General features: G+C 38.0%; 1 protein-coding gene across 1 annotated transcript in view; it reads left to right on the top strand.

Moving 5' to 3' along the window:
- LOC119692385 (semaphorin-1A) overlaps positions 1–24,269 on the top strand; it is a 127,031-nt gene that overhangs the window by 50,848 nt on the left and 51,914 nt on the right. The window contains exon 2 of the mRNA XM_048633068.1: positions 14,794–14,830. The gene's annotated coding sequence lies outside the window, so the exon portion shown is untranslated. The remainder of the gene's footprint in view (positions 1–14,793; positions 14,831–24,269) is intronic.

Consider the following 24,269-nt stretch of genomic DNA (forward strand, 5'->3'; position numbering starts at 1 on the left):
TCAGACGAATTACATACTTAACTCTGTGGACGCATTTCAGGAATAGCCCCATTTTAGAATTTTCATTTGCGTTTTAGCAAGGTCCGTAAAAATTATATTCGCCTTGAAACACCGTGCACACCGTTTCTGAAACTCTCATGTGACGTAATGAACTCCCGTGTAATTTTCATTTGAATAGTCTTTATGACACGAGAATCACCTTTCAGCAACTAACGAACGGAGCGCTGGATGGCCTCCGACCCGCTGAGAACAGACAAACTGACACAGCCGCCAGTATTTATTGTATCAGGAAGGCCGAGTAGCATAAACCATGTTACTCTCTTTGGAAAAGGCCTAAATGCTAGTTGGATGCTGATGATGATTATGTAAGGGTTTTATTGCGTTGCGCGTTGCTCAATAGGAGCCGCGTGCATCATGGTGGCGGTGACCCACGTGACCCTAGTGACCCGCCTGACCCACGTGACACACGCTGGCACAAGGGCGCCCGAGTCAATTACTCGAATTGTACGAACACTCTTTGTGTCCCAGATTCAAAGCTTTGAGACGAAAATATTTATTGACCAATCATACTTCGACGGGCGAAGGAACAATATCATTGCATTCCATTACGTAAGACTACGAGCCGCACTCGACTCAACTAAGTATGGGTAGGTGCTGAGTATCGGTACCTTACGTACTTACTTTGTATGAAAACCTCATAATGCAGCAAGCTCGGTTGAAATATGCATATGAATGAATGTTGAATGTGTAACACGTAGGTAAATACTAGATATTCAGGTAGAACGCGATTGCAATTAATCATAATATTCATAATACGAATAAAGCATAAACCTAAGCTAATTTGAATTCACTGTTGCATATTTTATACGATCGTACGATACCAAATGTCGTTTTCGAATATAATTTCCTCATGCTTTGCTTACTTAGAAATGATAACTTGAACAGTAGAATAAATTACAAAGCAAACAAGAGACAATCGTAAATATCAGTGCCAACAACAAACGGCAATAATAAGCAAAGAGATGGTGTTAAGTAATAGAAACAATATGGAATGGACAGAGTGAATCGCAAATCGCGGCGTGGGCGGGCGTAGCACCTGTTCATTCATAAGACGAGGGGGTCCGAGGGGGGCGCGGGGCGGGGAGGGGGGTCCCTCGCCCACGCGGACCACGCCAGACTGTACACATTATTAATTCAATAGAGTTATCATTAACCCGTGGCCGAGAACTGCACCAAATGTGGCTCTATGTCGTCACCCGATGAGACTCGGCCAATCACAACTCCTATTTTGGCTCTCAATACCACTCTGTGCAAACCACACGATTATACGCAATCATACAACTTTCCATAGTCTCAGTCAGGAGTGCATGGCGGATTACTGGTGAAGTAACAGCAAAGCTCAGCCAATTAGCGCACACTACAGCGAGTGCTTGCATCTTCTACAAATGTGATTTCCTAGCAGATTAACGTAACACGTTTTGTAATAAATAGCAGTGTTCCCCGGAGTGTTCCGCAGCCAGCAGCAAACAGACCGGAGTTTGTTATTATTTACAAGATTAAAAGCCATGTTCCATCTTTCCTCCCGCCCGCTGTCGCGAGCGTTGACGCCGGATTAATACGAGCTAGTGTGGGGCCGCCCCGGGGAACCAGAACTACAACACTAAACATATAAAAAGGTATTCTGGAAATGAGAAAGACACTAAACAAGACATCTTTGATGTCTAATGAAGATGCACAAGTACACGAGTGGTAGAGCTCATAGTGATGTTTGTTTAGAAATATCCTGTTACAGGAAACTCTTGACATTCACTCAGATCTAATGGCGGGGGTTCGTGGGATGCTTCATTTGATTACATTGTCTGCAACTTCCTGAAATCTTCAGACTATATAAATGGGCAAAGACCGGTTTAATACAATCTCGCTCTGAAATAATCTGGAACACACTAAGAAAAACAATATGGAATCTACCTACTTAAGTAAGATATACTATACCTACAAAGAATGTAGTTTCTATATCTATGTACTTAAGAGACTGAGCTAGTCCAGAGTGACATCTGCAAACAGAACAATGTCAACTAATTCTTTCTTTGTACAAAAGAAACTCACAGTGATAAAGCCGTCCATTACGGAGTTAACGAGGGTAGGCCACATTACGTTGTATAAGTTACTGAACATTTGTAATACTATGCTATATGTTTTGGACAGTTACGTAATCATAAGGCTCGCAGTTATTTGCAGAAGTATTGCGATAATTCTGGGAGACATGAACTATGTAAGTTTTATGTTTACATTTTGAGTTCATGAACACCATCACTATGACCACGGCTAATGGAAACACACAACACGCATCATTCCAAAATTCAACGACGATTCAATTACTCAATTACTGGGTTATATTGTCCGATCCAATGATTGATAGTGCCCAGAAATAGGTGGCCTAATGTTGCCACCGAAATATTTACAGAACGACGAGCCTGCTGCCGTTTGATGTACCTATTGATTGATGAATGGAGTCATAAATAAGTATACAGTTATTATAAAGTTTTCCACGTGTGTTATGTACGTAATAATTATTGAATGGAATGTTATAAGTCCAAGGTGGACGTCTGACATCACCACCGACAGGAAAACACTGCATATCTGCACTTAAGCTATTGAGATGCAGGAATTATATGATTGACTGCACAGCCTTAGACTTTGTGGCGACATAACTTTAGACTGTATTTCAAATTGACACTAATCGTTACGATACATATTTATGAAGTAGTTAGTATTATTCATGTATTCACATTAACTTGTAAACACTAATGAAAACTGGAATTTTGGTGAACTGAGTCGGATCGTGTCGTGTCATCCTAACCTTGACTTGAGCGTTCCCATTAATCATAAATATTCATGTCGTACAATATGGAATCTGTGAAATAATTATTTTTACATAAAGGTCAGTGTTAATATTGTGTTAAGTCATCAGCCTACGTCAGAAAACATTTTTTATACGGCAGGCAAGTAGCAGAGTGATTAATGATGGACACCGCAGACAACGCGTTGTGTTTCTTGCAAAAACAAACAAAGGGTTATATTATTTACTAATGTACGAAGCTCGATAATGAAAAATGAATCCAATAGATCGCGTTGTATTGTGTGCAGGAAGGTGGCACGTTCGTGTATGTTATTAGATTTATGTAGGAGAGTGTTCTCGAGGCGTGGATGGGAGCGATTGTGCGATCCCGCAATCTCTGCCGATGCACCCCGCGCCCGCACCCCTCGCCTCGCCCGCAAACCGCAATTTATATTTTAAAGACATCGCCTCCACAATAAGTCGACTTCCGGAAGTCCCCACTTATCGCACCACAGCATTTTCTTCCGTGTATTCTCTTATCGGAAGCCAAAACCTAATCTCAAGACCCTCGCCCCCGCCGTCTGCCCGGCGTTGCTTTTCATTGCATTCGAAGCGTTTCATTTACGACCAAGCGTTACCTCAGTTTACTATATAAGTACGATATCAATATAAGCAGTCTTTTTGTCATTTCCTACCACGATTTTGTTTGTAACTCGCCATAACGCCTGTGTAGTTGAATATTACATGAAGTTCGAATTAGTTTATCGTTTATTTATAGTCTCGTAAATATTTTCGATATTGGAGCATTGGAATTTAGTGGTGGCATAACGGATAAGGCCTCAACCTCTCATTCGAATCCTAGCATCTCTCTCTCTCTCTCTCTCAGCCTTCCGTAGTCCACTGTTGGACATAGGCCTCTCCTAACGATCGCCACCCCAAACGGTCACCCGCCATCTGCATCCAGCGGCTTCCCGCTACCTTCCGCAGATCATCAGACCAACGGGTTGGGGGGCGACCGACACGCCGTTTGCCGACACGGGGTCTCCACTCCAGAACCTTTCTACTCCAGCGGTCGTCGGCTCTGCGGGCTACGTGGCCAGCCCATTGCCATTTCAGCGTGCTAATCCTTGCATGTACTAATGAATTCTTTTCTATTAAGGAATTTTAGTACCTATAATCATACCTATACCACGTGCTCTTACGGTGATGTAAAACATCGTGAGGAAACCATATGTAGATTCTAGATATGTACTAAGTTTATTATACTCATTCAAAAACAGCAATACAGCTCGACCTGTCACATGTGTAGAAAACAGCGTAAAATGGTGCTACTAATCGGGGATTATGCGCACGTATGTGTAATTATAATCACGTATTTGCACGTTTATCTACCTATACACACATGTGTATAAGTATTTATAGCGTCAAAATATATAAGTTTTTCAAGGAAAGCCTGCAGTGGACACGTGCGCGATCAAATATAGAGGCTTCCGACACGCGGGGGCTCCGGCGGAGGTTAATCGAATCTCCACACCTCCCATTAAAGGCCCTTTAATTTAATGGAATTTACAACTATAGTTTTTTTTAAATAATCGCCTTGAAAATTCGATACTACGAGCAGCATCTCGTTCGCGTGCACCTTGACTTTTATCAGGTTGTATATTTTGTTGCGAGTTTATTTATAGAATGTTGTATTGAACCTTTGAAAGGGCGAGGGTTTTTGCAATGTTTGTTGGTTTGCAACCTGCTTGCGTGTAATAGTGTTGTTGATGTGTGGCTGTAGTGAGTTATCTGGAGCCGGCGCGTGCGGCACAGCTGCCGGGCACCTGTCGCCTGCAGCAGGCGAGGTGACCTTTCCCGGTGCACTGGAGCCCCCCTCCCCCGCCCCGCCCCGCGACCCGCGACCCCCCGGCAGATGATTCTCAACACAAATGTCAAGGCAGATGCTACAAACAGCACTTCTAATTTCTATCTAAAATACAGTTAAATTTGCATCCCATAATATGAAACTAATTCAATAAGGTAATTGACCTTGTTTACATACGAGATACTTATGCTAAACTACTTAAATCAAATCGGTGATATATGAATTTAGGCAGCCCAGATTGCAGAAAATTTAAATATTATTGCAAACACACCTGCTGATGTTGATAAACATTTTATTTACATATTTCGTAAATAAATGTTATCTTGATGTTTATTGCATTAGAGCGAGACTGTCATTCGTGTGTGCTATTGGTACTAACTCGATGATTCATGTTCCATAAAGATCCCGTAATATTAAAAAAAATCGATAGCGCAGCGATACAAGTTGTATCATCAAATTGATGCAAGTGTTTAATTTATATGACGTAGTTTTTATTGGTCTGTAAACAAATACTCGCACAGGTTTCACACAAGAGTATACTTAAATGTGCTACATCTACATATTTTATGTCTAATTTTTTTAATGAATATAAGTATGTATACATTTTTTCCTTATAGATTTCGCGATTTACGCAAAACCGAATAAAATTTAAGACATCCTTAATGAAATCGAGGTAAAAAGTGTTTAATGTGAGCCCACTCACAGAATTACGACACGACTCAATGGCGAAGAGATTATGGACAGTTAATCTACACTCAGAGGTGTAGAGTATGAACACAATTCTGCTAATATAAGCTTCAGGTAACAATGGAGGGTTATCAATTTATTTCGATGCGATTGCGTTGTTAAATTAATTCGATATGTTTTCCTCTCGCCAATGAATGAGAGGGAAAAATTGCTCGTTTGAGAAGTAGTTACTATGTCTATGTTCCTACCATGACTACCATCCCACGCTGCAGCAATTATTCTGAAAACCAAATAAAAATATTGCTCAAATTCAATGTACCGCAAAAATTCAAAAGGTAAAAAGTTTTTATTCATCACAATAATAAATGTTTTTTTTAACGTCATTACTTTACAGATTATATTCAGCTATTCACTAGCAGACTCCGGACTATCGTTGCGTCACAGAATGTAATATCGAAATTATATTGCACTATAATATTGGTGTGTGATGCCGAAACTAATGTGTCGAGCCGAGTGTTTGTCCATGTGTAATCAAATTAAATGTTTCTCAGTTGCTGTTGGTCAATCCCCTCATCTTGTGACAAGATATTTTGAGTTATTTGCCAACTTCACTACATACGACACATTAAGATGTTCTATACTTGTGTACATAATTATACTTAGATAAGTGAGGTCAGGTTTTGTAGAATTAGGTATAATAATATAACCTATGTCGTATTCACTAAAATAATACGACATACGTATTATATGCCATTATAATAATAGGACATTTCACGCACGGCCATCCGACCCCAAGCTTTAGACGAGGAACAGTGAGTATAAATGTGAGGAACCATGAGTGTAGAAAACTCAGCGGAATGTAACGATCATGGCATGAGGCGTATGGGTCAGTGGAGTATGTTTTAGTTTTTCCTTCATGAAGAGGATAATTACAAGACGACGATTAAACCATTTTGCTACCGACCGACTACGCTACATACGTGCTCGTCATAAATATCCCTTGGTTTAAGTTGACACCACAGAGTTCCCTTCAGAAGTACACTCTATTGCGATGCAACAAGGAGCTAACTCGGTTTGGAGCTAAGTGGCAAGCAATGCCTGGGAAAGGTTTTGCATCATTACGGTAGTTGGTTTTTCTAAACGATAATGGTGGATAGTAATTATAGTTTCTCGGTAAGAAGGGTGGACGGTGGCGGGTCTCCGCATACCGTTAGAATAACCGTTACCCGTCTTATAATAATTACCTATAAATGCTTTAACATTATCTATGTACAGTAAGTATTTAACTATACGTAAGTCGGGTGTCTGTGGCTGTAGGAGGTGTCACCATCGAAGTTGTTGATCAGTATCCCTACCTAGGACAAGTGATCCGATTAGGTAAATCCAACTTCGATAAAGAGGTAGCTCGTAGAATCCAACTCGGATGGGCAGCGTTCGGGAAATTACGACACATCTTCACTGAAAACATACCTCAGTGTCTGAAAACAAAAGTTTTCAATCAGTGCGTGTTGCCAGTGATGACTTACGGAGCCGAGACGTGGTGTTTCACCAAAGGGCTTATCCACAAGCTCAGAGTTGCTCAGCGTGCTATGGAAAGGGCTATGTTAGGCGTGTCCCTGCGAGATAGGATTCGTAATGAAGAAATCCGCAGGAGAACTAAAGTTACCGACATAGCCAAAAGGATTAGCACGCTGAAGTGGCAATGGGCTGGCCACGTAGCCCGCAGAGCCGACGACCGCTGGAGTAGAAAGGTTCTGGAGTGGAGACCCCGTGTCGGCAAACGGCGTGTCGGTCGCCCCCCAACCCGTTGGTCTGATGATCTGCGGAAGGTAGCGGGAAGCCGCTGGATGCAGATGGCGGGTGACCGTTTGGGGTGGCGATCGTTAGGAGAGGCCTATGTCCAACAGTGGACTACGGAAGGCTGAGAGAGAGAGAGAGAGAGAAGTCGGGTGTCTATTAACATAAATAAACATGTAATCAATCTAGCTCTAGATAAACAGTTGCATAGTAAGTATTTGCCGCAATCAATCTTGGTTGCATACGAGATTGATGGAAATTAAAAGGTCGTAAGCTAATTAATGCATACAACATACATACTTACTTAGACTAACCTACCAAAAAAGTTGTAACACTGTTGAACGTTTCTTGACACTAAAGTGCCTGCTGGGTAATAAATATCCATTAGAGGTGTAAGAAACGGGTTGTAGAGGACGCAAGAATGTAAAGACCCCAATGTAACGTACATATACATATTGCTTAAGTTTCTTCTCTAAATATTCTTCCTCTCATTATAAAACGAAGAATAAAATAGTTCTGGTTTAAAGCAGGTTATAGTCACGATATTTCATACAAATCATTAGACTAAAGTCATGTGATACCCAGAACTATCTTTAATCTTCTTTTTTATAATATAAGGGCGTTAATGTTTATGCGGTAAGTAGTTGTTTTAGATTTTTTAATTGTGTTTGGCACATGCTTTCCAGATTACCGTCTTTACATGAATACTATGAATAGTGTACAACGATCATGGCAAGCCCTAAATAATTATTAAAACATCTTCTAATTTTATAAAAATAAAACTGGAAAGTTTAGGGTGATGTCCTTATCTTAAAGAGTTGAGCTGGGTATAGTAAACAGGAATGGATTAGGATACAAGCGGACATAAGCCGGCGATTCTGGCGACACTGCGAGACAGTGGGCGACGACCGGCGACGACCGGCGACGACCGGCGACGACTGACAACTCTGACAGAAGCTATAAATCCTCAACGCGGCCGCGACACTTTGTGTCGGGTTTTATTTTATTTCTTAACACGAGCGTTAACTTTCGTTATTCATGCTTTTAAAATCAAAATGTTCTTCTGCATTAACTATGTTCTTCATAAAAGTCCTCTTTAGTAAGCTTGGCACGCGTATTTTAGATCGGAATATTCAATTTTAATCAGAGATTCTGATTAATTCAGCCGTGTCATTCAGTTGCTGAAATATAACTATTTAGTTTCATGATTTATTCACGGCAGCACCTGCGGCGGGCGTTGTTTCCGAAAGTGAAGTTGTTCGGAACTCACTACACGGCCCGCCCGGCCCCGGCGACAGGAAAAGACGAATGTTGCAGCGAAACAGACGACCGTTTAAATCTATTTAAACTAGTCTCCATCACCCCGGGCTGTTTCGCGTTCACGCCACTGCACTACCATGAGACTTTCAGGTCTTTGATCAGAAGGCGGATTCCCTGTATTTTATTTAGTTCGGTTATAAATAGTGCTTAAATGGGTTATAAATGTATTTCAGCGGCTTAAAAAGACTAATCAGAGCAACAACGTCGCACATCTGCATGTGTTTGCCATTAATTTTAGTTTACTCGTATATTTAACCGGACAACAAAACAATATTCTACGGCTTAAAGCGCAATGAAGAAGCAAAATCCAAAAAACAAGACAAAAGGGTGTAGTTAAGTAAGTGAACGGTTTAAATCGTTAAGAAGTTGTCTAACCCGGTTCGGTTGTTAGGCATATATAAACTTAGTTTTTTATAAATAAAAAGAAACATAGTTGGCCCCAAGACGCCAGTGTCGTGGTAGCGTCGTCGGATCGTAAAATGCTTAGGGGAATCACGCACGGGCCGCCCCGCGTGGACTCGTCCCGGATTGACACGGTTTGTTTGACACTCCATAATTTCGCCTCCACTTATTTCCATACTCGCCACTTATAGACACGGCATTTTGTATTCCCAAGCCTACTTCTTAGTAAGGCAAAGTGGAGAAATAAGAATATTTTTGATGTCGATATTGCATTTCACTGCCCTTGATTCAGGCACACACTGCGTTAGCCTCGCGTGGCCACTAGCCGCGAGCGATATGTCTTCAGAGTATGTTTATGTTTATTTCTGCGTCCACTGAGATTATTTGCGTTCGACCTATAAAAAGACGAGCGTCTGGCGAGACGTCTCCTCGGGGCTTCCTCGACTTTCGCCAAAGGAAATATCAAATTATCAACCAACCAGCCATAGACGGTTTATTATAAAATACTGCCCTACATGTTTCGTCCGGCGTAACGCTTCTCCGTGATAAATGCTAGCTTACGAAACGGATGATTTACAGATGTTTCCGAGAAATTTATAGTAGTGTAAATAATCCGATGATCAAAGTACCACGAAAAGTATGTGTTTTATCCGTCGTGACACGGTTCTTGAAAATGATAAACTGTGGATTTCGTTGTCACGGATTTCACGGCAGCTGCTACAAAACTCCGGGCTAATCTAAGGAATAAATAAATCTTTGCATAGTTGGAAGCCACATAATTGAAGGTAGATGGAGTCGGCATGAGTGCATCGACGACGGAAACCGCAGGGTGTGAGAAACTGCAGCCAGTAACATTATCCTGATGGAGACGCGACCGCACGGCCGACGCACGCCACCGCCGCCGCCGCGCCTGGCAGCTGTAACGGGAAATTATATTCTAACCCACTTCCTATGTTCTAAGCTTACGGTAGTGTGATTTAAAGCTGACTCTTAGGAAGGATCGCGGTGAGTATATAACTTATGAAGAAACACTCTTAAAGGTAGAGTCCAGCTGAACGCAACGGATTGCCTGATTGAACAGAAACCTGATCATTACAGGTGCATTGATCGACGAAATCACATGCAAGCAGACGTCACCGACTCGATAAACACTGATTTAACGGTTCCAAGACCCGACAGTAAAATTTTAAAGCGAGGGGTGAGTAAATAGTGAATGCGTGTGCGGTGGAGGCGCCGTCTGGGCGACGGGCAGTGAGTCATGGGGCGTCCCACTCTCCCTCCCCTACACGGAACTGCAATTTCACTTTATAATTATGACGTCCACCGGCCAGTCACCCTTTCTAAACGATTTAAAAAGAAAGACTTGAGTGCTTCGGTCATTTGGTCACTATGCTGAGTCAGCGGTTATAGGTTCTGTGAAAAAAAAAATCATTTTCCATAGAGACTTTGTTTGTCACGTGACTTTTACTATGGAAAAATTTATTTATTTTTCGCGAATTTCCAAATTCTGATTTCAGTTTCGGGCTTAGATATACGAGGGCGGGTCAATAAGTCCGTGACTTTTATAATTTCCCGCCACTTAACTGAAAGAACAACACTGCTCCTGTCAACAGGCAACTGTCAGTTGACATCTGTCAAAATTTGGACCAGTTACGTCACTTGGTTTGTGTTTTACACCCGTTCTTAGCAACTACCGCGTGATTTAAAAACATAATGGAAAAAACTGAATTTCGTGTGCTCACTAAGCATGTTTTTTTTGCGGGAAAAAACCATCACTGAAACCAAGGCTAAGCTTGATAAAGATTATGGGGACTCTGCACCATCAATATCTATGGTAAAAAGTGGTTTACTGAATTCCGTTCTGGCCGTAAGATGCGTAAGTACGGAAGATGCCGGACGTCCATGGCACCCAGTTGAGGTCTATACACCTGAAATGATTGAAAAAATTCACGACATGGTGTTGGCCGATCGGAGATTGAAAGTGAGAGGGATAGTGGAAGCCACAGGGATATCACGTGGCTCAGTGGTTTCAATTTTGAATGATCACTTGGGTATGAAAAAGCTTTCCGCAAGATGGGTGCCGCGTTTGCTCACAAACGCAATCGAATGACAACTTCCCAGAGGAGTGTTTGGCGTAGTTCAACCGAAATTCGGACGATTTTTTGCGCCGTTTTGAAACCGTGGATGAAACGTGGATCCACCACAACACACCAGAGACCAAACAGCAGTCAAAACAGTGGGTTTCTCGGGTTGAATCGGCGCCAAAGAAGGCCAAGGTGGGTATTTTGATGACCTCAAGAAACCTCATTTTTTGGAAGGGATAAAAAAAATGCAGAAACTTTGGACAAAGTGTATAGTGCTCAAAGGAGACTACGTTGAAAAATAAAAAATAAAATTATCCAAAAACCACTATTTTCTTCAAAAAGTCACGGACTTATTGACCCGCCCTCGTAACATGCTGCACATGTAGGATTCGGCTTAGTATACCTATTTTGCAACACCCTGTATAAACAAATACTTAATCAAGTATTTACTAAAATACATAGTTACTATGTAAGTGCTTTTGTAATGTTATATTCCGTGCACCGTACAAACTAAGTAGGTACAAATAATTACAAACATGTTTATCGTGTCGCGTGTGTGACACATAACATATTTTTTATCTAATAAAAACTAGTATCTATCGCTTTGTAGTACACGCGATGACGTGATATTGTTATAGGTATTATGTACTAGTAGGTGTACCTACCTATGTACCGATAAAGGAGGATTTTTTAATGGCTTAAAAGTATTTCCTGTGGAACCGATGCATGGAATAAAGGAATTATCCTCAAGTAACCCTTCAGTTCTATGTATCATGTAAAAAAAAACTAAGTATATAACTAACAAAACATACGTACCTACAGTGTCTCATTATTTTGTTATATGAAATGGTATGCAAACATAGATACCTCTGCTGATGATAATACAACTTTAACAGGTAAGTTCGATTAATCATACATTCATGTAGGTATAATAATTGTGCTGACCTTCCCTTATTATAATTCTGATATAGCTATTAAGTATTTCCATCCTATCCACCCTTTGAACGAATAGCGATAGCTGCATAATGCGAGCCGTTATGCAAAATAACTACGTAAGTAAGTGAGTACTTCTAAAAACAAACGTAGTTTATAAATACACACACCTGCTGATGTCGGAGCAGTTAAAATGATTGTTTAATGTTATCTATGTATGTATGTGAAATTAAAAAAGCTCACGTGAATATTGCACCTGCTGGGAGCAGGGTTGATCACAGTGAACCATGACGTTGTTAATGTTATTTCATTTCATTTCATTTCATTATACTTATACGGGGTGTTGCAAAAATGCCATAGTAAGCCGAAAGAACAATAATTTGTTCTACCGCTTTTGGACATTCGAAATAAAGGACTCCTCATTTTAAAAAGGTACATGAACAACAAAGTACCTACGGAGAAAAACTATTTTTTTTTATATCTTAAAACAATAGTTGTTCAGTATGATCTTTGAATGAATACGCTTTTTTAACACTTTGTAAAGTAGTGTGCAGTGACTTATAAATTATTAACTATAAATAAGTATAAATTATTAACTATATCTAATATAAAGTTTGTGCGTTTGTGTTGAGGGTGACGTATAGATCTGCTAAACATATTTATTCTTTTAGTTTATACAGGGTGTCCCAAAAGTCAACGTCATCCCTTAAAAGGCTGATAGGTCAGCTCATGAGAGGCCAGAAAATCACAATATGACCTTAGTAAAAACTCGATAATTTTCGAGATATTGACACTTTTATAAATTTGCTGAAAATCGACACCTTGGATCAGTTTTTTGCGTGCCGCCGGTACAAAAATCCATATTGTTAGAATTTGTTTAGTGTTGCATCACCCTGTAAAGCCCTGCTATTGATCGCAGTAAAAAAAAATATCGATTAATGCTGTATGTTTAAAAAAAACACGGTTTTCAAAGTCATAAAAGGTAATCGTATTTTTTTATAAACAACTTTGACTCTACATACTGTAAAAAAAATATACCACGCCATCCTGGCACCTTATTTGAAAAGATTGCTCATTTAATGCAGTTTCCAAAATGGTATAAAACGTTGCTATTGTTTCAATTAAAAAAAAAGTTATTGCTATTTTAGTACAAAACGACCTCGATGTAAAATTGTTCGAAGGAAATTTATCTGACTGATTTTATTAAGGGTAAGTCATGTTGGAATGAGTAAAAGTAAAATAGGTGGTGGGGTCAGCCGTGGCGCAAAAATAGCTAAGAAAAATATTACCAAACTCTTATAAAACATATTTTGCTTTTAAAACTTATTAAAAAAAACAAACATTTATTGACTTTAATTTTTATTTCTCAAAATTATAACACCACATTATTATATTTAGTACATAATCAGCAAAAAATAATACTCATTAATGGTCATAATCATAATTTTGAGAGTTTGGTTTTGTTTAACAATAACTTTAAAATAAATAACAAGTAATTAGAGGTAATGTTAATGACAAACTGATCTGTCCCTTTTTTGGATACTGTGGGTGTACAATGTACATGTGTTAGCGTTTTTCTTGTACAATATCACACATTAGCAGTACTAAGGAATGTACGTTACCATGCGCTACATTTATGGGGAATGTGGAGTTGCTATAGTCCACTTTTTTTGAGAAAGATACTCAGAATGCGTTTTTTTTTATTCTGTGACAACGTTGTCTCTTTTCCCACTCCCGGCCACACCACCTATTTTACTTTTACTCATTCCAACATGAGTTACCCTTAATAAATTCAGTCAGATAAATTTCCTTCAAACAATTTTACATCGAGGTCGTTTTGTACTAAAATAGCAATAACTTTTTTGTTAATTGAAACAATAGCAACGTTTCATACCATTTTGGAAACAGCATTAAATGAGCAATATTTTCAAATAAGGTGCCAGGTTTGCGTGGTATATTTTTTTTACAGTATGTAGAGTTAAAGTTGTTTATAAAAAAATACGATTACCTTTTATGACTTTGAAAACCGTGTTTTTTTTTAAACATACAGCATTACTCGATATTTTTTTTGACTGCGATCAATAGCAGGGCTATACAGGGTGATGCAACACCAAACTAATTCTAACAATATGGATTTTTGTACCGGCGGCACGCAAAAAACTGATCCAAGGTGTCGATTTTCAGCAAATTTATAAAAGTGTCAATATCTCAAAAATTATCGAGTTTTTACTAAGGTCATATTCTGATATTCTGGCCTCTCATGAGCTGACCTATCAGCCCTTTAAGGGATGACGTTGACTTTTGGGACACCCTGTATATATGTATAATATCTTATGTTACTTTTTACCATTCAGCGTTATTTGTAACTATACACATAATGAGCTTAATTACGTCAAGGAGCTTTTTTATTAATATAATATGAGACAAGCTGAAAATATTGGTAAATACTTAAATATTGTATCTGAATTTGTATGGTTAATATTCTCTGCGTATAGGTTGATACTGTTATGATGCGAACACCAATTTCCCTATCGCAATATTCCCTAAAGCAATTTTCTGCTACAGAAAACGCCGTATAATATTTCTCATCGAAGTATCCGTGTACACTAATATACATACGTGTAATCCTACAACAAAAAACTTCAAAAAATCCAAATCATAGAAGATCAGGTACTTACCTATATAATTTATTACTACCAACCGAAAAGTATGGTATAATAAGATTGACGATTTAAGAAATTTTGCAGTCGATTTAGTAAGTGTATTTTTTATGTCAAATACGTAGGATGCAAGATGTTTGTGTTTGTGCAACTAAGCTTAACAGTTCTATAGGCTTTTTCATTGATTGAGCTTTTCTTTTCCAGGAATCCCAGTGAATCTCGAGGTGGTCCCGTCACGTTGGTAAGTGACGACTTATAATACTACTTACTTTTTTTTGTTATAACTACATATTTGTTATATTTTTTAAAATACTCTATTAAACTCTAACAACAACAAAGCCAAACCGCATCGCAAATGTGTATAAATAGATATTAAAACACACAATACTGCACTGGAAATCAATCATCTAAGGAAACTAAACTTTAATTACTTCTTACAAGTTTTAATAAACTCTTTTGACACACCGGTTATGATAAAACAGGGAGATAAAATCACAGCAGGCTATCTACAAAGTTTCAACGTAGCCGTGAACGGTGAAATAAAAAGTTTCAGCTAAAAGCCGGGAGGGGAATAAAAATGTCCTACTGAAATTGTTTCAGTAAGGTACGGAGCACTGAACATAAACATGTTAGTGCGGTGCTAAAGTAACAGTTTAACAGTCAGCTGTGGGCGGTGCAGTTACATGGGGGACCAGTGTTGGATAGGTGGCTTGATAGAGTACAGACAAAGCTATAAAAACCGAGAATTTACGAGTTTTTTGTATAATTCAAATTCAAATGATTTATTGCATACTCACGAATATTGTCAATTTAAAGAAACCGCCAATCTGGAGTCTGGACACATTATAAATATGTATGCTAATTACAGACATACACTCACGGTCAATGAAAAAGTTCCATTGAGAAAATCATCTAATTACTCCTAATCGGAAAAAGCTAACTTAATGAGGACTTCTGCAATATTTAAGTACTCTTAACAGCGCATCAGAATACTACCAATTAAAAATGTAAATATTTTGTTTCAATTTCCTAGTAAATGTTTAAAAAAATTGGGGCTATTTGGTGTCTGCATTTTGTAAGTGGAACTGTTTCTTTGCACGTGAGCGTAGTACCTAGGTATATGTTCCGTATTCTTCAGGCATCATAAATCATGATCTAAAATTTAGAATTGTAAAAAATATAAGTACCTACTTAGGTATATGTTACGCATATTAAAGCTATTCCTCAGCAATCCTGAGATAGTGTGCATTTTGTAATAATGCACCATCTACACATATTCTTAGATAAAATAGTAAAACTGGAGTTTTTTCGACCGAGCAAACAACCTCTGATCACAATATTGGCAAAGACAATTGAATTATTCCCGATCCAAATTATTCTTGGGTCCAGCTTGCAGAATAATATTGAGTCAATAGGGCTCACCCGGTCTTCAAATCAATTTGTGCTTTTTCCTTTCGATTTTGTCTTAGCTTAGCAATATTAAAACATTTACAATGCGATATGGAAATTATTTTATTATAACTAAGTACCTATACTTAAATCATTAATTCCAGAAATTCACAAATATTCAAAGCCACAGAAAAAGTGTCTCAGACATTAAATAAATCGTCTGAAACAGACGCAGAGGCCAGTGATGATGAAACATTGTCATTACAATCGACTAATCATAAAGTTATAATATGTACCTACGAGTGTGTATAATATAAAGTTCCCTAAAAGGCAAGGGCCGTCGACGGGGAAAGTCCGTCGACCGGATAAATCGCTTTCCAATACCGATTTCACTTTTCATAATATATTTCTATTGTTTTTCGACAAGAACCTGAAATTTTAATAGCACGATTCGAAAGTTCTGTTTCTTTTTACGCGCCCTTATTTTTTTTTTAACACTTTCTTTTTCTTTTATTTGTTTTTGAGCTATTCTTAATAACAGATGTTTAATAATAAAATAACTGTTTATTTACAGTTTTTTCTTCTTTGAGGATATTAGAGGAAGAAGTGAATTTAATCTGCTCAAAATAAAGCTGTAACTTGATCTCCACCGAGCAAACAAAATAAGCTAATCCATTTAAAGTTAATTATCAACTGTGAGTAACTAATGTAATCTAATTATAACGATGTCCCATAATGCTACCATTTAACTACATATTTGCAAGAACTAAATTGCTTCCAACTAAATTTTACTTACTTACATGGCCATTAGTGTGGTGTTTGGCCTTTTTGATAAAAGATTGTTTATAGTTTGTTTATATTGTTTATAGTTTGTTTATATTTCTAGTTAGTCTATTACCGAATAGAAGAATGGTGAACAGCAAACTCGTATATTATTTCCCTAAATATCACAATTAGATTAATAGCTTTTTAATAAACAACAATTAGGTACCTGCACGAAATCTGCACGCAAGTTTCGTCCCTCTGTTTCGTCGTAAGAACCTTAGACCTTAGGTACTACTGAAAGTCCAGTTTACTTGCGCTCTCTTCAGTCTCGACTTTCGTCAGCGGGTTTCAGCGTATTACCCAGCTAGTATATACCCGCACATATATTTTTATGCAATCATAGAGAAAGAGGCCTAACAATAACATGATGAGCAGCCGGCGCGGCTCAGATTAACTGAATTAGGGTTAGGTATCGGCCGCGGAGAACCCGAACTGAAGGGATTTCCCCGGAGGGCCACAAATCACGCACGGCCCGGCTTACACTGGAAACAACCTGACCTATGCGATTCAGATTACTTTTTTAAATGTTTGCTCCCGCAGCAGGATTGGTAGGAAACAGAGGTATTGGAATACACCAGCGAGTTTTTATTTAATTGAGTTTCGGTGAATTTAATAGATTGTAAAAAATATTACATTTATGCTAGCGGCCGCTGGAAGGCCGAGGACAGTGTTTGTTGTGTCGCACTGGAAATATTGTATTTATACCAAATCTAACATGTATTATATGCATATGCATCAATAGTTTTTCAGGGAAATTACTGCGAGAAACATATTAAGCAGTGAATCGGCACTTAACCACACTTAACTGATCCTGCATCCGTGTCCATGTCGAATTAGCGACGCCGTTCTTGTCAATTATTGTCTGAAGCATTGTTACGTCATTAAACAGGTTAATTTGGCTTATAGATGAGCCTCAACGTGCCAACGGGAGTCAGGCAGGACTCAGGACCGAATGCATGTGTATTACAGATAACAAAGATGCATGTAAAATAAGACTAACTATATATACCTACTTATAACTAGAAATAATACCTACTGAATAACATTCTGAACAGCTCTTTCGATGAGATAAAGTTTGACAGTGTGATGGGTACATTCATCTACCAACGCCTACAATATAATATATGTACATAAAGGGTTTTTCAATTGGCGCGGGTAGATTTTGGCGGCCCGTGGCGGCCATTTTGTTTTGGTGACAATTGTCAAATCTTTTGCTTATTATTCAGTTGCTTATGCCAAATCACCATGGCAGGTTACACGATTGAACAGCGCGTACAAATGATAAAACTTTATTATCAAAATAAGTGTTAGTGCAAACGTTGCGTGCATTGCGCCCATTTTACGGTAGACGTGGTGGCCCTTCACAGTCGACTCTTCAGCGTTTGGTGGCCAAATTTGAAACAACCGGTTCGTTAATCGATCAACCCACACCTGTACGTTCAAGAAACACAAGATCAGCCGAGAAAATCGCGGCGGTCCGTCAAAGTGTACAGCAGAACCCGAGGCAGTCGATCTATGCGGAAAAGTCATTGAAAATTGGACCACTCGGATCCGTGCCACTGTGAGAAGCCGAGGCGGGCATTTGAATGATGTCATCTTCCATACTTAATGGCATATATGGGCCTTTTAAATAAATAAAAAAAATTGTTGATACCTCATACGCAGCTTGTTTAATTTCGTTTCAAAATCTACCCGCCCTTATTGAAAAACCCTTTAGAAAGCAATATCCATACATACAACTATTTGAAATCAAATGAAAATGCAAGCTTCAAGCCTTCATGCCTTCTAGTTTGATCAAGATCAAATTATATTTGTGGAAATCTAGATGTAGTAGTTTTTTTTAATATTCGATCTTATTTATTTATTTATATACACTTTATTGTACACATACACAAGCAAACATAAAAGAGAACAGTTACAAATCAAAACACAAGACGTATACAAAGGCGGGCTTATTGCCAAAAAGCAATATTGCTTAGTATTTTTAGGTTTAAAATTTCTGTAGGTCTCAGGTAGATTTATATAATAAGTATGTAAGTACTTATAGAGTATACAGTAAATATAGGGTAGGGCTCTAAAATGTTAATGCCTCCAGTAATAAAGCTGCCCTGTAAAGACCCCGACCCTAAAATTCTGGTCACATACCTGTAAAAGGCTTTAACGTGTTATGCAATATAAAATGGACTCGTTTTACTATCAAGAATCTTTTCACAGGATAGTTTCCATAACGTGGGCGGTCCTCACCTTTTGAAACGATAAACACATAATCACATTACCTACGACGTAATAATAATAACTATCATACTAAGGAGTAGCCGTTTGTAGTATCGGTTAATAAATATAAACGAGAATGTTTAATATAAGTATTATTATTATGTCCTTAGCCAGCAAATATTTCACGCTTTCATAAACATTGTTAAAGATAACCGTCGTCGTCAACTTTTTTTTAAAAAAAACAAGGTTTTTGGCATGTTTTAGGTTGTCATGGATGGTACTTAGGTACATATAAAAAATAGTACATAAGTTATTAAGTATACAGCACTTTTATGTCACAAATAAGTTGTCTCTCGAGTACTATTTTCTAAGAGATCATCCGGGTTGTCTCGGGTATCCCCTATCCCCTCCATGCTACCTAGATTAATTATCCACGTGATAAGTGGACGAAGACATCTTTGCTTATTTTACTAGAAAGTTCGTTGATAACTCATGCATGGACATGATACTCACAGAACAACGGACTCGGGTGTATATTACTATCATGTAGAATGTAGATAGTAATAATAAGTCAGCTCATTTCTATCATGAAATTTGACGACCTTGTCCTCATTGTTCTTGTGACATGTTTAAGGTTACTACCGCCGGCTCGGTACAGTGGGATCGCACCCGAAGCGTTAAAATACGAGCAATGTATGTGACCTAGGTCTCGCCGCCCCACTGGGCCAGGGGGGTTACTCTATACTGACGAAAAACAAACGAACGAGAGCTGTCGTGCCATCAGGCTTAATACAACGAGATAGAGTCGTGGCTCGCGCAGCAGCGTTTTTCGTCATAAAGAGTGACCCCACTGGGAAGGCTCTAAAAATCGTAGTTTATGTGAGTCACATCAGCGGCCACTAATACGGAGTTACGACGGCTCCCGGACACTCCGAGTTATGATTTCATTCCTCGATTATGTCCCTCGTAAGAAAACTCTATATCGGCCAGCGACGTTAGCACAATTTTGACGCTTTATAGGTACCTAACCTACCAACTTCTTATGGATATGTTTAATATTATTATTGATAGGATATAGTCATCAACATGCTTTTCGAAGTTTCTTTCTTGGCTGGCTCCGAAGACTCCAGAGGACAAAGATAAGCGGGACTTCACGTTTAGTGATGGACAACAACAAAATTAGTTATGTTTGTCAACTAATTTTAAATATTGTATAATACTATGCATATGTCGCACGTATCATCTCACAGAATGATATTATAATTTAAGTTTTGCTTCGTTCAGTCGCAGACATTAACGCGCACGCAAGCTTATTCATAAATTCCGCTCCATATCTCTATCTCAAAACGTTATCATTTAAATCTCGAACTTTGAATAAGATTTAGGATCTGTTGGCCCTTTGTAATTAATACTAGACAGCAAGAGCCATTTATTAAAATGAAACTGCGTCTGTCTTGAAGATTAATGGAGTAAATATTCTAGTGTGCTATATAGAGGGTAGTACAGCAGTCTCCAGTAAGCTGTTGCTGGCGACAGGCCAGATTCCTGTTTCTGTAACTGTGATAAGAAAATACCCCCCCCCCCCGCTTCACTCAGCATATTGCAAAGCAGACATCTATATCAATCATTGTGACTGAAAATGGCAAAAAGTGGCACCTTTGAAAAAGATTTTAAGGAAATTAATTTCCTTATTTTCTGCAAAGCTGCACTGTAACGCGAATTAATTTTACTTTGTATTATGAAGAGGATAGGGGATTTACCATGGGTGTAGCTGTAGACAGTAGACTGACTTACTTGACATAACTAAAGCAGAACTAACAATTATCAGGGTGCTGCTGGATACCAGTAGTCCTGGTCCAGGACTAACAGCCTCAGATATGTATTTATAGCCTACGTGACCAAAACATCGTACAATTCAAGTTACATTACCAAATCGTTAATTTATAATTAGCCCAAATGTACGAGTATAATTTATGAAACTAGAAATCTCAGCATAACTGCATTGCCTAACTTACGCAATAACAATTAGTAACTAACAACAGTCATTTTACTCACACAACAGGAAGTTATTAAATAAATACATTTCTACAGGTAAGTCAGATAATCCACAGATTACCAGCTCTAGACCCTATTCAACTGTCACGCCTTACGTTCTCATATCTGCACGTTATTTCCTAAAACCGATACGTAACGCGCATTTTCACACGGAAAAAGTCGAAAAAACTACGTGGCACAAAGAAAAACGTGCAACTAACAATACACTTGTTCTGCGACAAGTCAGTTAGAGTTGCTCGCAAGTTGTATTGTTCCCGATGGACCCCGGCAAATAGGAAACGAGTAATAAAAATAGTTCCGCCATCCGCCCGACAAATTCCATACGAAATTACGTGCGCATTTTGGCTGTTCCCGAGTCGAGTCGCGAGCCGTTTCAGGGTCGTTCATTAACGGGACGATGAGGATATGTCTAATACCCGCTTATGTCTTGTCTTTTGGTGTATGTAGTATGTCGGGAGGTAAAATTTTACGATTATAGCAGACCTCGCACTACTACAACGAGTAACATAGTATAAATATTGAGAACTTGGGCGCGTTCACCAGTTTTATCTTTTCCCGCGATTCGTAATAACTTTAAAGAACTTATTATTTAAATAGGTAAAACTTTTTTCTGTAATTTTATTACAAAATATCGGTACCTGTTGGTAATCATCGTTTATATTATTTTTTAGGTACCAAATTTAACATCTTGTAATGAAATTTAGGGCCTTTGATCGGTGACAGCCACCACAGTAGGCAATAAGTATCCACATTTAATGTTAATTGGTGCAATTACGGTCTATTAAGTAAATATTTTATAATCCTGTATGCTCATTATGTACGTATACCTTGAACTTGAATTATACCTGTCTTAAGTCTCTATACCTACTCTAGTTACATAATTATCATGTAGATATATTTATGTATAATGTTTCCGGCCATTAAACTTATTCATTTTTCTCTTATCGATAGCCATCTCAGCTCTTAAATAACAATTAAGGTGGTTCTTGCCAAAATCAAGCCGGTTTATCTTGTTTCATTCCTCCATTCATGTGTAAATATTATTATTATAATGGCTTCAAACTAGCTGAATTTAAAAGTCAAACTTAAATAACTGGTGCAATATTTTTGTTTTATACAGTTTCTATTTATGCGCCGAGTTGGGATTAAGAACGGGTCGATTAGGTGTTGTGTATAGGTACATATACAACATTTAGCATTTACTTCGAAATGACTCTTCAATTTTCAATATGAGATTGAAGCCTTGTATGTACAAATTGTACACACATAAATTTATTTATTGTTGGAATAAAAGAACTGCACACGCAATCACGCAACACGCATGATCAGTCATAATGAGAGAGTAGTGGCGGTCTAGTCTGCCCCCGGCGGTGGCGCTGCCCCGGCCATCAATAACCATCCGGGTTGATCCGGCGGTCCGGGGCAGCCGGACTATTTGTCCCGGGTTTACTCCAGCTCCATTTTTCTCGCTGCGTCGTGGATTCCGCGGCCGAAATTGCGGATGGAAATGGGGCTTATTTTCACCCCAATGGCCGTCTTTTCTGTGTCAGTCTAATTTTTGTTTTGTGTGCCTGTCGCTTTTAAAAGGGGCTTGCGCTAGAGAAAATTAAAAGTAGGTACTTAAGTGGCAATTTTCTAAAATCTAAATTAACTATTGTACTTATATTATATTAAAATTCGTAATAATTATTTGTTGAATATAGCTTTTAATATTATTTTGTATGTCAGTTCTGAAGAGGTTTCATTCAACTCTATACAGCTAAAATAATAGCTAAGAAATGCGTGCGGTTGGCGAAGCGTAATACTCGTACAAAATAAACCGAATACGGCATTTACAGACCCTAGATTTAATGAGAGAAACTAGGCATTGCACACTGCACGCCATTTTGGGAGTATTGAGTATTGTTGCAAACGTAGCTCACGAGCAGTACTATTCCATGGAAAATGGCTCTGTACCATCATCAATACAATCAAAATTGTAGTACAAAATTACTATGAGAGAATACCTTTCCTATATTCTGTAACCCACAATTTGGGATCTGCACCGTCAGACATCGTATATCTATAATTACTTATACATACTCGCATGACATAATAATTATCTGAGAATATTATTAATGAAGTAGTTATGAACCGAAGATGACGTTACATGCAACATCACAAAGAAAAACATATTTAAAGGGTAGGATGTAGGACCTCATGGTCAATAATGCTATAATTTTTATCAAGGTTTTCGTGTTTAATAAAGTCACGACTTCGATCTAAATCCAAAGTCAGTCGATGCAAAAAATATGAAGACGATCACAAAAAAACATAACTAACTCGTATGTAAAATAATTAAAGATAATTTATTCCGCCACGCACTATACACGTCGAGAAATAATATTCGTTGCTATAAAAGGCGGACATTGTAAACGATTGGTTTGAATTCGCTAATTGGATAATTACAATCTCAGATTCAATCAAGGTATGTATTATAATTATTCAATTGCTAGTAATTATACTTGCGGATAACGTGAAGTAACTAACTAAGGATTTAATCAGCTCATCAGAAACACAATTTTGATTGTTATAAAGTTTTTAGAACAAAATATTAAATGTTACTTTTAAAGTGCATGACGTTGGGTCTAAAGTAGCCGCTTAATTAATAATAATAAAAATATGTAATACGATCAATTTGAATTCCTTCAACTACACTTAATTATAAGCCTGATGTATTATTTTGTTTTATTATAAAAAATAAAAAAAGTTAAAAACAAAATAAACAAGAAGAAAAAAAATCATTCAACGCGAGAAAATCTATTATTTACTTAGTCACAATACTACGTTAAGCTTAGCTTGTCACCAATAAAAACCAGCTTCTACCGTTATTATTATGTAAACAGTTACCAACTTACCACAGTTACAGATAGGTACATACATATGAATATAGTGTGGCTGTGTAGTGTAGCTAACTTTATATTATAATAATAAAGCCCAGGAGCTTTAGGTATCATCTTTACATTCTCATTATCATATTTTAGCTGTCCTGCCGTTTTAGTGGTGTAACTCTTCAAAATAAACTTCCATTAATTAATTCTTAGTGGCTAAGATCAAATTACTTAACTCTTTCATATAAAATAGACACAACTTGGAATGTTGATGTCGTATAAGATGTCAAAACTGCCAGTCGAGTGTTTTGACAAGTATTAATTATG

Source organism: Plutella xylostella, chromosome 5 (assembly GCF_932276165.1).
Source record: "Plutella xylostella chromosome 5, ilPluXylo3.1, whole genome shotgun sequence".
Lineage (NCBI taxonomy): Eukaryota > Metazoa > Arthropoda > Insecta > Lepidoptera > Plutellidae > Plutella > Plutella xylostella.